Here is a 15,265-nt window from a genome sequence, read left to right on the forward strand (position 1 = left end):
ACAGGGACTGGAGGTGGAGGGTGGGGGAGGGAGGAATGGGGGAATTATTACTTAATCAGTGTAGAGTTTCAGTTTTGCAAAATGAAGAGTTCTGGAGATGAATGTTTGTGATGGTTGCACAACAATTCACTGTACACTTAGAAATGGTTAAGATTTTATATTATGTGTATTTCACCACAATTTTAAAAAAATTGGGCAAAGAAGTAGTACATGTCTCACGGGTTTTGTGAGGGTCGAGTGACACAGCAAATGGGAGCCATTATTAGTGCAAGACTTTCTGCCTCATCGACCCAGGATGTGGAGGGGGGGGGTTGTCCCTGTGAGGGGGGCAGTCGTGCTTTTCTGCATGAGATGCTCAGGGTGGGATTCTGGGGAGCCTTCCTGGAGCCCTGTACGGGGGTTCCTGGCGTTTGTGGGATGGGTGGATTCCAGACATTGGAAAGTCCCTGGCAGAAAAGTCACTTCCAGGAAGGGGCAGTTTGCAGGGAGGAGATTTTGGCTCTGCCTAGGGAACTTGTGATCAGAGCTGTTTGAATGTGGAGCAAGCTGGCTCATGGAGGTGATGAGCTCCCTGTTAGTGGAGGCATGCAAGGAGAGGCTGGGCAAGCTGCAGAGGTGACTCCGGCATGAGAGGTTTAGAGCCAGAGGGTCTCCTAGACTCTGCACCTCTCTGATCCAGTCCAGGCAAAGCTGTATGGAACAGGCCTGTGTAACGGTGGGACCCAAGTCAGAGGGAGGGGGTAGGTCGGTGGGAAGGCTTGCTGCCAGCCCGGCCCTAAGTGACAGCGATCATAGACGCTGCCTTTTCCTCCGGGCTGCACTGTGCTATCTGCTGAACAGGCTGGATCTCCAGTCCTCGTCACAACCCTGTGTGGTGGTTGCTACTCGCGTCCCCATTTTACAGCTGGGAACCCAAGCGCAGCGGGGGAGTCACCTGTCCAAGGCTAGCCAGTAGGTGGCAGAGCTGGAATTTGAACCCAGACCGTTTGGGGCCCGCCCTCTATGCAGGGTGGAAATCTCCAACATCTGCCTCCCCAAGCTGGTCACTCCCTGCCACCCTGCCACCCTGCCCCTGGCCACCCTCTGCCACCCTCACAGGAACCGATAGAGCGGCGGCCCCCTCCCCTGCCCGTGGGTCAGCACGGCCGCCTCTTTCTGGCTGGCATCTCTGTGAGCCGAGCCCTGACGGCTTGGGTCTCCAGGGTTCAAGGATAGAAACGGTGTAGAAAACACAGGCTATGATTGGGAGCCAGGCTTCCTGTCATCCAACACCCTCCATGTCTTCTCATTAGATGGGACCCTCTCTAGCAACCCTCCTCCTCCTGCGCTCAAAGTCTTCCCCGAAGCTGTTGTGTTCATTTTGCCTTTTTTGTGACGTTGTTTTTTCCAACCCAGCTCTCTGGGCGTCCACACCTCGGCCACGTGATTCCACTTGTCCAACTCCATAGTCAAGCACTCACAAGGCAATCCACGCTCTCCCTCCTGGTAGCAATACGGTGGGTGGCCTCCTGGGGCCTCCGATCTGAGCAGGATTACAGAGGAAGCCCCGGCAGGGATGACACAGTTAGTGGGATGGCATTCACACCGTAGGGAGGCACCCCTCTGTGCCAGGCCGGTGCTCAGCCCCGCGCAGGTACTACCTCACCGAGTTCCTACAGAGCCCAGGCGGTGAAGAACTGTGTTGTTCCCATTTCGCAGATGAGGAGACTGAGGCTCGGGAGGTTAATTCTGTATTCAGAGGCCTGGCTCTGTCCTTCTCCCTGCTGCTGACCTTGAGGCTCTGTGTTGCTGCGCTGCGTGGCGGAATAACCCACATTTCCGCTTTCTTCCCCACTGCGGCCTGCTACTCTCACTGCCACCCCGGAAGCCGGCGTGGTAGTGCTGTTTTTATGAATGAAGACGACGGTTAGGGGCTCCCCAGGATACGGCAGTGGAAGGGTCAGACCAGGGCCGGGTGGTGGCCCCCCTCACTCGGCACTGAATCACAGGCTGCGTCGTCCTCTGGTGTCCCAGGCCAGGAAGCTTCCGTGCACAGAGGCTAGCAGACCAGCTGGCCCGACAAAGGCTGGGCGGGGGCCAGGTGCTTTCCAGTGACTTCCTGCAGCTGGTAGCCGTCGGGTGTCATCTCTGCAGAAGGTGCCTCCTGGTCCTGCCCGTCCGGTTCACCTCCCAGCCCAGAGAAGGCCAGGCCTCTCCCCATCTGCAGAAATCATGTCGGCAGCATAATGTGTGACTGTTGTGCTGCAGTGACAGAGTTCTGGAATCTGGAACCTGGAACCCAGCCCTCTAAGGCGGCGCTGATAACCCACAGGAGGAAGCCGAGGCTGGTTCAGGATTTGGGACTGACTCCCTAGGCCAGTGGTCGGCAAACTGCGGCTCGCAAGCCACATGCGGCTCTTTGGCCCCTTGGGTGTGGCTCTTCCACAAAATACCACGTGTGGGCGCGCACGTACAGTGCGATTGAAACTTCGTGGCCCATGTGATGAAGGCGGTTTTTGGCTCTCAAAAGAAATTTCAATCATTGTACTGTTGATATTTGGCTCTGTTGGCTAATGAGTTTGCCGACCACTGCCCTAGGGAGTTTGGCTAATGAGTTTGCCGACCACTGTGACATTAGCTGAATCATTTTTATTTTGTATCTTGTAAGCTTTCTTTTAAAAAAAAAATAATGGATTGTTTTAAAAGGACAATTTAGATTTACAGAAAATTTGAGGAGAAAGTGTGGAGAGTTCCATGTAGCCACCCCACTGTGGATACACAGTATCCCTTGTTATAGAAATTTTAATGTTTTTATTGATTTCAGAGAGAGGAAGGGAGAGGGAGAGAGAGATAGAAACATCAATGATGAGAGAGAATCATTAATCGGCTGCCTCCTACACACCCCCGACCAGGGATCGAGCCCGAAACCCGGGCATGTGCCCTGACCGGGCATCATACCGGGGACCTCTTGGTGCATGGGCTGACATTCAACCACGGAGCCACGCCAGCTGGGCTCCCTTGTTATTAACACGCATTATCAGTGTGTTACATTTGCTACCATTGATGAATTGATACTAATTCACTGTGAACTAAAATTCATAGTTTACGTTAGGAGGGACTCTTGGTGTTGTGCCTTCTGTGGGTTTTGACAAACATATGGCAGTGTGACTGTTGTGGTGTCCGCAATTACAGTTGTACAGCAGAGTGCGACTGTCCTACCCATCATCCCTTCTTCACCCCTCCCTCCCACAGCCCCCGGCAACACTGATCTTTATACCGTCTGTGCGGCTTCGCCTTTTCTCAAAGGCCATCTAGTTGGAAGCATGCAGTATATAGCCTTTCCAGATTGGTTCCTCTCACGTAGAATATGCATTTATGGCTCACTCAGGTCTTTTTGTGGCTTGATAGCACATTTCCTTTTTAGTGCTGAATAATGTCTCAGTATATGGATGTACTCTAGTTTTTTAACCCATTCACTTATTGAGAGGTGTCTTGGTTGCTTGCAGTCTTGACGCTGCTCTAGACATATGTGTGCGTGTTTATATTGACTCAGTTGGGTAAATATCAATTGGGATTGTATGGTAATACTATGTTGAGCTTGTAAGAAGCTGCCAAACTGTCTCCCAAAGATTATATTATTTTGCATTCCCACCAGCAAATCAATGGGACTCTGCACTCTTATTAGCATTTAGTGATGTCAGTTCTTTTGGATGTTAGCCCAAAAAGTAATAGGTGTGTAGTGCACATTGCTGTTTTAATGTGCACTTCCTTAATGACATAGGACGCGGCGCCTCTTTTCATGTGCTTGCTTGTCATTCGTTTATCTTTTTGGCAAGATGTCTGTTCAGATATCTTGTTCAATTTTTAATTGGGTTGTTTGTTTTCTTACTGCTGAGTTTGAAGAGTTTTTTAAAATGTATTTTAAATCCAAGTTATTTACCAGATATGTCTTTTGTAAATATTTTCTCTTCATTTTCTTAGCTGTCTTTTGCAGAGCAGAAATTTTGAGTTTTAATAAGGTCTAACAGTGTTCTTTTTCTTTTTCTCATGGATTGTGCTTTTGTTGTATCTAAAGACTCATCTCCAAACCCAAGGCCACCTAAACTTTCTCCTATGTTATATTCTAAAATTTTATTATTTGCCTTTGATATTTAAGTCTAAGATCCATTTTGAATTAATTATTGTAAAAGATATAATAAGTGTCCAGATTCCTTTGTTGTTGTTGTTGTTGTTGTTAATCCTCGGTCGAGGATATTTTTCCCCCATTGATTTTTAGAAAGACTGGAAAGGAGGTTGGGGAGGGAGGGAAGGGAAGGAAGGAGAGAGAGATAGAGAGAGAGAGAGAGATGTGAGAGAGGTACATCGATTGGTTGCCTTCTACACACGCCCTGACTGGGGGCCAGGGATCAAACCTGCAACTCAGACACGTGCCCTTGACCAGAAATTGAACCCATGACTCTTCTGTGCACTGACTGACACTCTAATTAGCCACAGCAGCAGGACCCCTCCCCCCCCCCTTTTTTTTTTGCAGGTCAATGTCCACTTTGTTCTAGCACCATTTGTCAATACTATTCTGTCTTGATACGGTAGGTTTACAGGAAATCTTTAAGTCAGGTAGTATCAGTCCTCCCACTTTATTCTTCTTCAGAATTGTGCTGGCTATTATCGGCCTCTTCATATAAACTTTAGAATCAGTTTGTAGATACGTATAAAATAGCTTTCTGGGATTCTGATTGAGATGGCATTGAATCTAGAGCTCAAGTTGAGGAGGGCAAACATCTTAATAATATTGAGTCTTCCTATCCATGAACATGGGCTACTTCTCCATTTATGTAGGTCTTCCTGTGAGCAGCAGAAAAACGGCACCAGGTGCTAGACCGGTGGAGTCAGAAGGGATCTGGGTTCAGCAATCTCGGTACTTGAGTTCTGGCTGAGAAAGAATTCAGAGCCAAGATTCAAACTGAAAGAGAAAGTGTAGAAAGTCACAGAGGTAGAAGAAGTGAGCCGTAGAAGAAGTGGGCTCGGGAGATACCTATAATACAATCAGCAATAAAAAATATATTTAAAAAAGGAAGAAAAGAAAGAAATGGGCTCAGGAAACACTTGACAGAGGCAAGAGAAGGGCCCTTGGAGCTTGGGGGAAAGAGAGTCAAGGAAAGCGCTCCCGGAGGAAGGGTTGGGGAAAGGCCTGGGCATGCTCCACAGTGAGAGCCACACCAGGTCCTCCATCCTGAGGGCTTGTGTCTGAGGCATCAGGGGAGGATCTCAATAGCATAGTCATCAGCTTTCCCGGTGTGGGTGTGTGGCTCAGGGTTGGTGTGTGGCTCAGGGTCGTGGTCTGCACTGATTGCTCAGTACCAGGGAAGGGGGTTCTTAGTCATTGTGGCTGGTCCTGATGTCGGCCTTGGCATTGTTCCACCTGGTTTTGCTGCTTATCTGAGCCGAGAGCTGAAGCGCAGCTGAGGCCTAGACGTCAACTCCAGGGGTTAGTGCTTAAGGGAGTGGTCCTGCCCATTGCTAGGCACCCAGGACTCTCCCCCTGGAGGCCATCTGCCCCTGGCCCATCATTCCTGCTCTGACTGCCGACCACATTCCTTGATTTCTTTCATCAGAGTTTTGTAGTTTTTCTCATGGAGCTCTCCTACATATTTTGCTAAATGTATACCAAAGCATTTCATTTTTTTTGTCCTAATGTAAATGGTTTATGTTTTTAATTTTAAATAGTTACTGTATATGCACAGTAAAAAAAATAAATAAACCTCAAGAGATACAGATAGGTTTACCGTAAAGAGTAGCTTCCTCTCCATATCTCCTTCCTTAGGCCTCTATTGTCATCTATCCAAACACAATCACTGATACCGGGCCCTTATGGGTCCTTCTAGAGGTTCTATGTACACACTCAAGCTCATATTCTTAGTTACTATTCATCCAACAAACATCATGAGCATTTGCTGTGGGCCAGGCACAGAAGATGGGGCAGAAAACAGAAGGACGTCTTGCTGTCCTGGAGCGCACATTCGCTGCAGTTGCCATCACCGGCGACATCCTCAGACGTTTCCAAAACTCTGCCCCGAGGTATTCTCCTTATGGGAGAGCGAGGGCCCAAGGAGGACTCTCTGGAGCCAGTTGAGTTTTCCAGGAGCTCAGGCTGGTCCTGGCGAGGGCCGGGGGAAGGGCTGATGCCGCTCAAGGCAAGAGGAAGCAGGTTCTGGAAGGGTGGAGAGGAGGAGGAGGTGAGGAGGCAGTGAGAAGAGGCTGTCAGGCCAGCCTGGGGCCAGATTCTTATCAGAATAAGGACTTGGAAGCTCTCTTGTTTGCAGGTGGCTGCATTTTAATTTCTTGGTTTTGTTTCCTCTCTAGTTTCTTAGACGCATTCTTCTGGGGACAAGTCTAACCTTGTTTGGCTGACCTCAGGAGAAAAGAGATTTGTCCATACAGAGACCAGCACTGTCAGGAGAGTGGCCAGGGCGCCCAGAGGCACATGGTCGGGACAGGCTGTGATGAACAGCCAGGGAAAGGCAGTGAGCTGCTGGGAACCGGGTGTCTGAGTGCCAGACCTGTGCCAAGTCGGCTTCTCGCCTGGGTCTCCCTCCCAAAGTTGGAGGTGGCTCTCCTAGACGTGGCACTGGGCTCTCTGGCACCCCATTTCCCTCCCTCCCTCCCTCCCTCCCTCCCTCCCTCTCCTCACCCAAGGATCTTTTCCCCTTGTTTTTAGGGAGAGTGGAAGAGTGAGGGAAAGACAGAAAGGAACATTGATGTGAGACAAACACATCGTGGTTGCCTCCTGCACGGGCCCTGACTAGGGCCCAGGCCGGGGAGGAGCCTGCAGCCAAGGTAAGTGCCCTTGACTGGAATCGAACCTGGGACCCTTTGGTCCGCAGGCCGAAGCTCTATCCACTGAGCCAAACCGGCTAGGGCTCTGGCGCTGCATTTACTAGTACATCTTTGTCTCAGACACCAGAGCCAGTGGATGCCCTGCAGCCACACGTGTGCTGTCCTCCATCCATCCCCGGCCATGTGTGTGTCCAGTTGCAATGAGGGTGGAGCTGTTATTGTCTATGTGTATCATGCATGTGGTATGATACCACTGACCAGGCCCAGGGTCAGTAACTGGAATTCATTCCCATTTTACAGATGAGAAAACGGGGGCTCTGAAGCCAAACCTGTGCTCATGGCCATAGCATTTTATTGCCTCTGCAGGGTCCCAGGGCCCAGGAAGAGGCAAACCCATCTGCGGTGAAGAGAAGTGGCTCCTTCCTACGCCCAGCAGCCCTGAGCTGCAGCCAGAGTGGCCTGCCCTGGCTGGCTCGGTCCGGGGCCCAGCGTGCAGCCTCTGGGTTCTAACCCTGAAGCTGCTGGGTGCTCAGGTCACGCCCTCCTGCTCCGCATTCTTGTGGGCTCCATCCCCTAGGCAGCCCTCCCTGGCCATATAGTCAGGCTCTGCCAGCCGCCCAGGGCTGCTGGGTCCGGGAATGTGCTCTTTTCCCTTTGCCTTCAGACCATCCTCTGAGCTAGGGTTATCCGCAAGGGCTTTGGGGCAGACATACTTAGATGGAACACTTGCCCTCCCACTTGCCAGCTGTGTGACCTTGGGCAAGCTGCTGAACCTTCTGAGTTTCGGTTTCCTCATCTTTGAAACGAGGTCGAGAAATCCTAACCGCCGTTGATGTTTGTGTACGGGGTGCAGGGACTAAAGGATATAAAGGAACTAACATTAGTGATTGTTACCATCCTCCTCATTGTTAGCCCGGCTGAGGGGGTCCCAGCTCTGTCTCGTGGGCCACTGCCAATGCTGTCAGCCTAAGCTTTATGAGCCCAAACATCCCTGAGGTGGAGGCAGCACTCTCTCCGTGGCCCGCCCCCGCCCCCGCCCCCGCCCCCGCCCCCGCCAAACTGGGAGCTCTGGCTGTTTTTCCCTTGTTTTACGAGTTTCCACGGAGCAGCTCCTGTGTGTCCATTGGGGCTGTGCCCGTTACAAACCGAGGACTAGTCCCATTGGCCCAAATGAGGCAGGAGCCCATGAAAAGTGACGGCTAAAAACCAATGCAAGGAAAAGGAAATGTAAGGGGTATTTCTTTTTAGCAAGATAGAAGATTTGATAGTTTTGAGGGAAAACTCTATAAAACATGTAGAAACTTAGGATACAAAACCATCAGCACACTTTTTTTTTTTTTCTCTCATTAATCCTCACCAGAGGATCTTCTTTCCCATTGCTTTTCAGAGAGAATGGAATGGGGGAGGGAGGGAGGGACTGAGGGAGGGGGAGGGAGAGAGAGAGAGAAACATTGATGTGAGAGAGACATATCGATTGGTTGCCTCCCTCATGCACCCCAACCAGGGGGCGGGGAGGGAACCTAAAACCCAGGTACGTGCCCTTGATTGGGAATTGAACCCGTGACCATTCGGTGCATGGGTGGATGCTCTGACCACTGAGCACACTGGCCAGGGCATCCTCGCACTTTCTATGCAGAGCTGAGCTGCATGGAAGTAAGGACAGCCCCTGGGCAGGCGATGTGAAGGAAGCCTGCCTGGGGAGGGAGCCAGGCTGCCTGGCCTGCCTTGAGGGCCCTTCCCTGGCCTGGATAACCCAGGGACTTGGGTTTGAAGAGCCACAGGGATAAGGGACAAAGTTTTGAGCCTCCTTGAAGCAGAGAGGTAGCACTGAGACCCCCCACATACACTTGGGCCCCTGGAGGGTTTAACCCTCCAGTGAAAGTCAGGCTGGAAAAAGATTCCCCCCAGCAAAGGCAGAGCAGAAAGCTTGTCTCCGCTGGCCTGGGTCCGGCTGGGGAAAGGAAGGCCTCTTTGGGGGGATTTGTAACCACATACCTGCCCTCTTTTGGATTTGGGATCAGATTTACACTCCTCATGTGATCCTCGTCTCCAGGCCAGGAAGTGAACATAAAAGCTATTCCTGCCCTGGCCCGTGGGCTCAGTTGGTTGGAAAGTCATCCTGAAAGGGTGAAGGCTTGATTCTCGGTCAGGGCACATACCCAGATTGTGGGTTCGATGTTTCTCTCTCTCTCCCTTCCTCCCTCTCTAAAGTCAATAAAAGCATATCCTTGGGTGAGGGTTAAAAATAGTAAAAAAAATATAAAATAATAATAATGGTTAAGATGGAAATTTTATGTATATTTTACCACAATTAAAAAAAATGCTACTCCTGACTAGTCACTCCTTGGGACACCTGGTAGAGCAAAAGTAACACCTCTTTGGAGGGACACACCTCAGTCCAGCCTGGTCAGGCGGCCCCCAGGATGCCTGTCCAACTCGAGCAGCCTGAACCACAGAGTGCACAGGGAGCCTGCCGCGCAGCTCAGGTGGTTAGAGCGCCATCCCCAGACACCAGGGTTGCAGGTTCGAGCTTTAGCCAGGGCACATAGCAGCATCAACCAATGAATGCATAAGTAAGTGGAACAACAAATCTCTCTCTCCCTCTCTCTCTTCCTCTGTCTGTAAAATCAAAACAAAAAACACACAAAAATGCACCAGGAAGCCAGCCACTATGAGGGAGTCAGCAGTAAGGACAAAAAGAGAAACAAGAGGAGACATGTCCCCGGATGTTTACTGTAGATTATTCATGTCACACAAAACAAAAACAAATACAAAACCACCACCACCACCACCACACCTGGGAACAGTGAAATCCCTCGGCCAGGAAACATTATGCAGCCATTAAAAGACTTGGAAGGGTTTCCTTAGGGGGAGGTTTAGTTTTGAGTGAGAAAAAGAAGAAATGGACGTGGGTGCTAATAAGAGCCCCATTTTTGCAAAGCAACTCCAAAGAGTAGAACTTGACCCCGAGCCCCACACTTGCATACATGCATTCTGTGTCAATGTACGAGCATGAAAAAAGGTAGCAAAGGCTGCCCATTGGAGGTGTTTGTGTCGGGATGCAGGCGAGGGAAGGGAGAAGGGAGAAGGAAGAGGAGAAGGGAAATAACTAGAGATTTCAGAGCAACAGGATTGCACCAAAAATGTCTGCCTCAGCATTCCTTCCATGACACCCTTTGTGGGGAGGCAGTGTGTGTATGTGTGTGTGTGAGTGTGTGTGTGTGTGCCGTATAAAAAAATTAGAATACTGACCTACAGATATGCTCACTGTGATGGGGGCGGGGGCAGGGGAAGCAAGGCATTTGATCTGGTGATTCGTTTTTATTCAGACAAACAAGCAAAGGTCAGCTCCATGTGTATATGTCCTCATGTGCTAGTGTGGGCAAGGAGACAGGTGTGGGCATCTGTAATATCGTAACAGAGAGAGTGGAGGGGAAGGAAGTGGAGAGGGAGACATCAGCTTCTGGGGGTCTTTATAAGAGAAGAGATACAGAGACATAAATACAGATATCTTGGTATTAGACTGCTTCACTCAGGACAACAAACTTGCATTGATGTAGAACATGAAAAAATCTTACCTAATAATAGACAAACATGTAAATTGACCGTACCTCCGCTACGCACACAGCCAATCAGGAGTGAGTATGCAAATTAACGTGATAAAGATGATGGGTTAATTTGCATATGCAGGTGTGGAGTGGCCGGGAGGGGCGGGACGCCTGCTATGAGGGGGAGGGCGGTGGCAGAGGGAGCTACAGGAGCGGTGCTCTAGTTGGGAGCAAGGACTTGCTGCCTGGGAGTGAAGCCAGGGAAAGGAAGGCCTATTTTTGCACGAATATCGTGCAATGGGCCTCTAGTAACAAATAAAGGCAAAAACGAGTGACCCAATGAAAACCTCTCATGCACTGCTTCTGAGAATGTAAAGTGTCTGAGCTCCTTTGGAAGGCCCTTTTGCAATAGCTTTCAAAAATATAAATGTACCCAGTGTACTCATTTCTCCCCCCAGTAATTCTGCTTTTACATATGAACTTCCCAGGGGGCATGAAGCTGTCTGTACAAAGAGAGTCATTGCAACATTATTTGTAGAAGTTCAAGATTGGAAACATAAATGTTTATCAGTGGTAGACAGATTAAGTTAATTATGGTCCATACACAGTGGAAGTCTTAGCAGCTGCTGAAAAGAAAAAAAAGAGAGAGAGAGAGAGAGAGAGAGAGAGACCTAGTCAGAGTCTTCCAGATAGATTGAGAAGAGCAAAATTCAGAACAACATCTGTTAGCTTCCTCGGACTGCCGTGGGTGACTTAAAACAACAGACATTTCACAGAGAAGAAAATGATCAACAAAACAAAAAGCAACCAACTGAATGGGAGAAGGCATCCTACATAATAAAATGGTAATATGTAAATTACCATCACTCCGCTACGCCCACGATTGGGCCAGCAGGAGGCGCAGGGGGCGGGACTCAGGGTGGCCGGGGTAGCTGATTGGGCCAGAAGGACGCTGAGCTCGCGGCGCCTCTGGCGCCCGAGCTCAGCGTCTGTACCATGGCTGCCGGAGGCTTTCGGAAGGCCTGGGGCGCCGGCGGACAGCCAGCCGGTCAGGTCCCCCGCGATCAAAGGCCAAAGCGGGGGACCTGGCCGCCTGTCTGCTCCGGCGCAAGGCCTTTCGAAAGCCTCCGCAGCGCCGGAGGCTTTCGGAAGGCCTGGGGCGCCGGCGGACAGCCAGCCGGTCAGGTCCCCCGCGATCAAAGGCCAAAGCGGGGGACCTGGCCGCCTGTCTGCTCCGGCGCAAGGCCTTTCGAAAGCCTCCGCAGCGCCGGAGGCTTTCGGAAGGCCTGGGGCGCCGGCGGACAGCCAGCCGGACAGGTCCCCCGCGATCAAAGGCCAAAGCGGGGGACCTGGCCGCCTGTCTGCTCCGGCGCAAGGCCTTTCGAAAGCCTCCGCAGCGCCGGAGGCTTTCGGAAGGCCTGGGGCGCCGGCGGACAGCCGGCCGGACAGGTCCCCCGCGATCAAAGGCCAAAGCGGGGGACCTGGCCGCCTGTCTGCTCCGGCGCAAGGCCTTTCGAAAGCCTCCGCAGCGCCGGAGGCTTTCGGAAGGCCTGGGGCGCCGGCGGACAGCCAGCCGGACAGGTCCCCCGCGATCAAAGGCCAAAGCGGGGGACCTGGCCGCCTGTCTGCTCCGGCGCAAGGCCTTTCGAAAGCCTCCGCAGCGCCGGAGGCTTTCGGAAGGCCTGGGGCGCCGGCGGACAGCCAGCCGGTCAGGTCCCCCGCGATCAAAGGCCAAAGCGGGGGACCTGGCCGCCTGTCTGCTCCGGCGCAAGGCCTTTCGAAAGCCTCCGCAGCGCCGGAGGCTTTCGGAAGGCCTGGGGCGCCGGCGGACAGCCAGCCGGTCAGGTCCCCCGCGATCAAAGGCCAAAGCGGGGGACCTGGCCGCCTGTCTGCTCCGGCGCAAGGCCTTTCGAAAGCCTCCGCAGCGCCGGAGGCTTTCGGAAGGCCTTGGGCGCCTGCGGACAGCCCGCTGGTGCACCAGGTGCATGATTAAATCATGCACTGGGCCTCTAGTATGCATACAATACACTGAGTGGCCAGATTATTATGATATCTGAATGCATAATAATCTGGCCACTCAGTGTGTATATATATATATATATATATATATATATTAGAGGCCCGGTGCATGAATTTGTGCATGGGTGGAGTCCGGCCAGCCTGGCCAGGGGGAGGGGACATGGGCGGTTGGCCAGCCTGCCTGCTGGTCGAACTCCTGGTTGAGGGGACAATTTGCATATTAGCCTTTTATTATATGATATACACTGAGTGGCCCGATTGTTATGCGTTCAGAGATCATAATAATCTGGCCACTCAGTGTATATCTTATAGGGGGTTAATAGCCACAATATATAATGAGCTCATGCAACTCAATATCAAAGAAACAATCCGACTCTAGCCAATTTGGCTCAGTGGATAGAGCATCGGCCTGTGGACTGAAAGTTCGATTCTGGTCTAGGGCACGTACCTTGGTTGCAGTCTCCACCCTGGCCCTGGTTGGGGTGCGTATGGGAAGCAACCAGTTCATGTGTGTGTCTCTCTCTGTTTCTCCCTCTCTCTTCCACTCTCTCCAAAAATCAATGCAAAAGTATCCTCAGGTGAAGATTAACAGAACAAACAAACAAAAACAATCTGATTAAAAATGATCAGAGGCCGGCCAGTGTGGTTCAGTGGTTGAGCATCGACCTATGAGCCAAGAGGTCACTGGTTTGATTCTGAGTTAGGGCACATGCCGGGGTTGCGAGTTCAATCCCCAGTAGGGGGCATGCGGCTGATAGATGGATGTTTCTCTCTCATCGATGTTTCTCTGTATCTCTCTCCCTTCCTCTCTTTCTAAAATCATATTTTAAAAAAAATAAAAAACATATTTTTAAAAAAAATAGTCAGAGGACCTGCATAGACATTTCTCCAAAGAGGAGCTACAAATGGCCAATAGACATATGAAAAGACACTGAACATCACTAATCATCAGGGAAATGCAAACCAAAATTACAATGAGATACCACCTCACGCCTGTCAGAATGGTTATTGTCAAAAAGACGATAAACAGGCCTTGGTGAGGATGTGGAGAAAGGGGAGCCCTCCTGCCTGGGTGGTGGGTTTGTTCACTGGTGCCGCCACTGTGGAAAACAGTGTGGAGGGTCCTCAAAAAATTAAATATAGAACGACCATTTGACCCAGCAATTCCACTTCTGGGCTTTAGTCTGAAGAAAACGAAAATAGTCATTTGGAAACCTGTGTTTGTTGTAGCATTATTTGCAATAGCCAAGATGTGGTAGCAACCTAGGTGTCCATTGGTAGACAAATGAAGAAGAAGTTGAGCCTTAAAAGAGAATGAAATCTTGCCATTTGTGACAACATGGGTGGGCCTGGAGGGTATTATGCTAAATGAAATTAATCAGACAGAGAATGTATGACTTCACTTATGTGTGGAATTAAAAACAACAACAAACCAATTCAGAGAACAAACTGATGGTTGCCAGAGGGGAGGGTGGCAGGGGGAAGAGTGAAAAAGGTAAAGGGATGGAGAGGTACAAACATATAGTTACAAGCTAAGTGAATCACGGGGATGTAATGTACAGCTCAGGGAATACAGCCAATGATATCATAATAACTTCGTATGTGAGGCTGGTCACTAGACTTGTGGTTACCGGACATCATACGGTATGTAGGAATCGCGTCACTGTGTTGTACACCTGTAGCTGATATGACGTTGGATGTCCACTATGCTTTATGCTTCTCAGCATTTTATCTTGACTTAAATTGGAGGTTTTAATTAATGTCCTAAAAGATAATGTTCAATTACACCATACAATTAGGTGGGCAAAATGGAGGCTAGACAATATTCATCTTCCAAAATAGAAGTCTAAAACATAAAACAAACAAAAACTAACAACAACAAGAAACACCCCCCACCCCCCACCCCGCCCAGTTTGGGAGACTGGGGTCTGAAATCAAGGGCGCCCTCTGCAGGCTCCAGGTGAGGATCCTTCCTGGCTGCTTCCTAGATTCGGGTGCCCCCATCTCCCTGCCTCCCCCCGCCCCCCCCCCCCCGCCCCGCCTCCTGAACTTCCTTGGCTGGTCGCTGTCTCCCTCCATTCTGTCCCTGTCCTCACCATCACCGGCTCTTCCTCTGTGTGTCTCACCAGTTGTTGGATTTAGGGCCCGTACCAACCCAGCACGACCTCACCTTCATTACATCTCTAAGGACCCTTTTTCCACATACGGTTACTGAGGTTCCAGGTGGACAGGAATTTGGGGGTCCACTCTTCAGCCCACTATCAGTGGTGAACTGCCATTGGATTGAAAAATAACAGATAGAGCAAGAGCCCTGGCTGGGTGGCACGTTTGGTTGGAGCATCGTCCTGTCCACCAAAAGGTTTGATTCCAATAGGTCGGGGTATATAAGGGAAGCAACACATTGATGCTTCTCTCCTTCTCTCTCTAAAAATCGATAAAAAACACATATCCCCGCTGAGGATTTAAAAAAAAAAAGAAAGAAAGATAGAACAGGAGATGCTTGTCTACGCCGGGCCCTGGGAAGTGGGAGAGGAGGCGGGACGTGCAGCTGGGAGGAGTCTCTGGAAGAAGGCTCAGCAGGCCAGGAGTGGGATCACAGCGGGAAGGAGCGGGGAGGACTCCAGCTGGACTGCCTTCCTCAGGCCTTTGGGCTTACGGCTCTGCTGTGGGACAGCCGGGGGCGGCTGAGGAGGAGGGAGGCTGGGCCGGTGGAACCTGAGGTTGCCCACCCCCTGTGCCTCCCCGTGGAGGAGAGATGGGCCGGACTGCCAGCCCGTGGCCGCTGACTCTGGTGACAAATATTTCTGGAGATTCTGAAACAACAACAACCCTCCTTGGCCAGCTCGGCTCCCCTCACGAGGGACATTGAGCTGTTTCTCCGCATT

The sequence above is a fragment of the Cnephaeus nilssonii genome (assembly GCF_951640355.1).
Source record: "Cnephaeus nilssonii genome assembly, chromosome: 20".
Classification (NCBI taxonomy): domain Eukaryota; kingdom Metazoa; phylum Chordata; class Mammalia; order Chiroptera; family Vespertilionidae; genus Cnephaeus; species Cnephaeus nilssonii.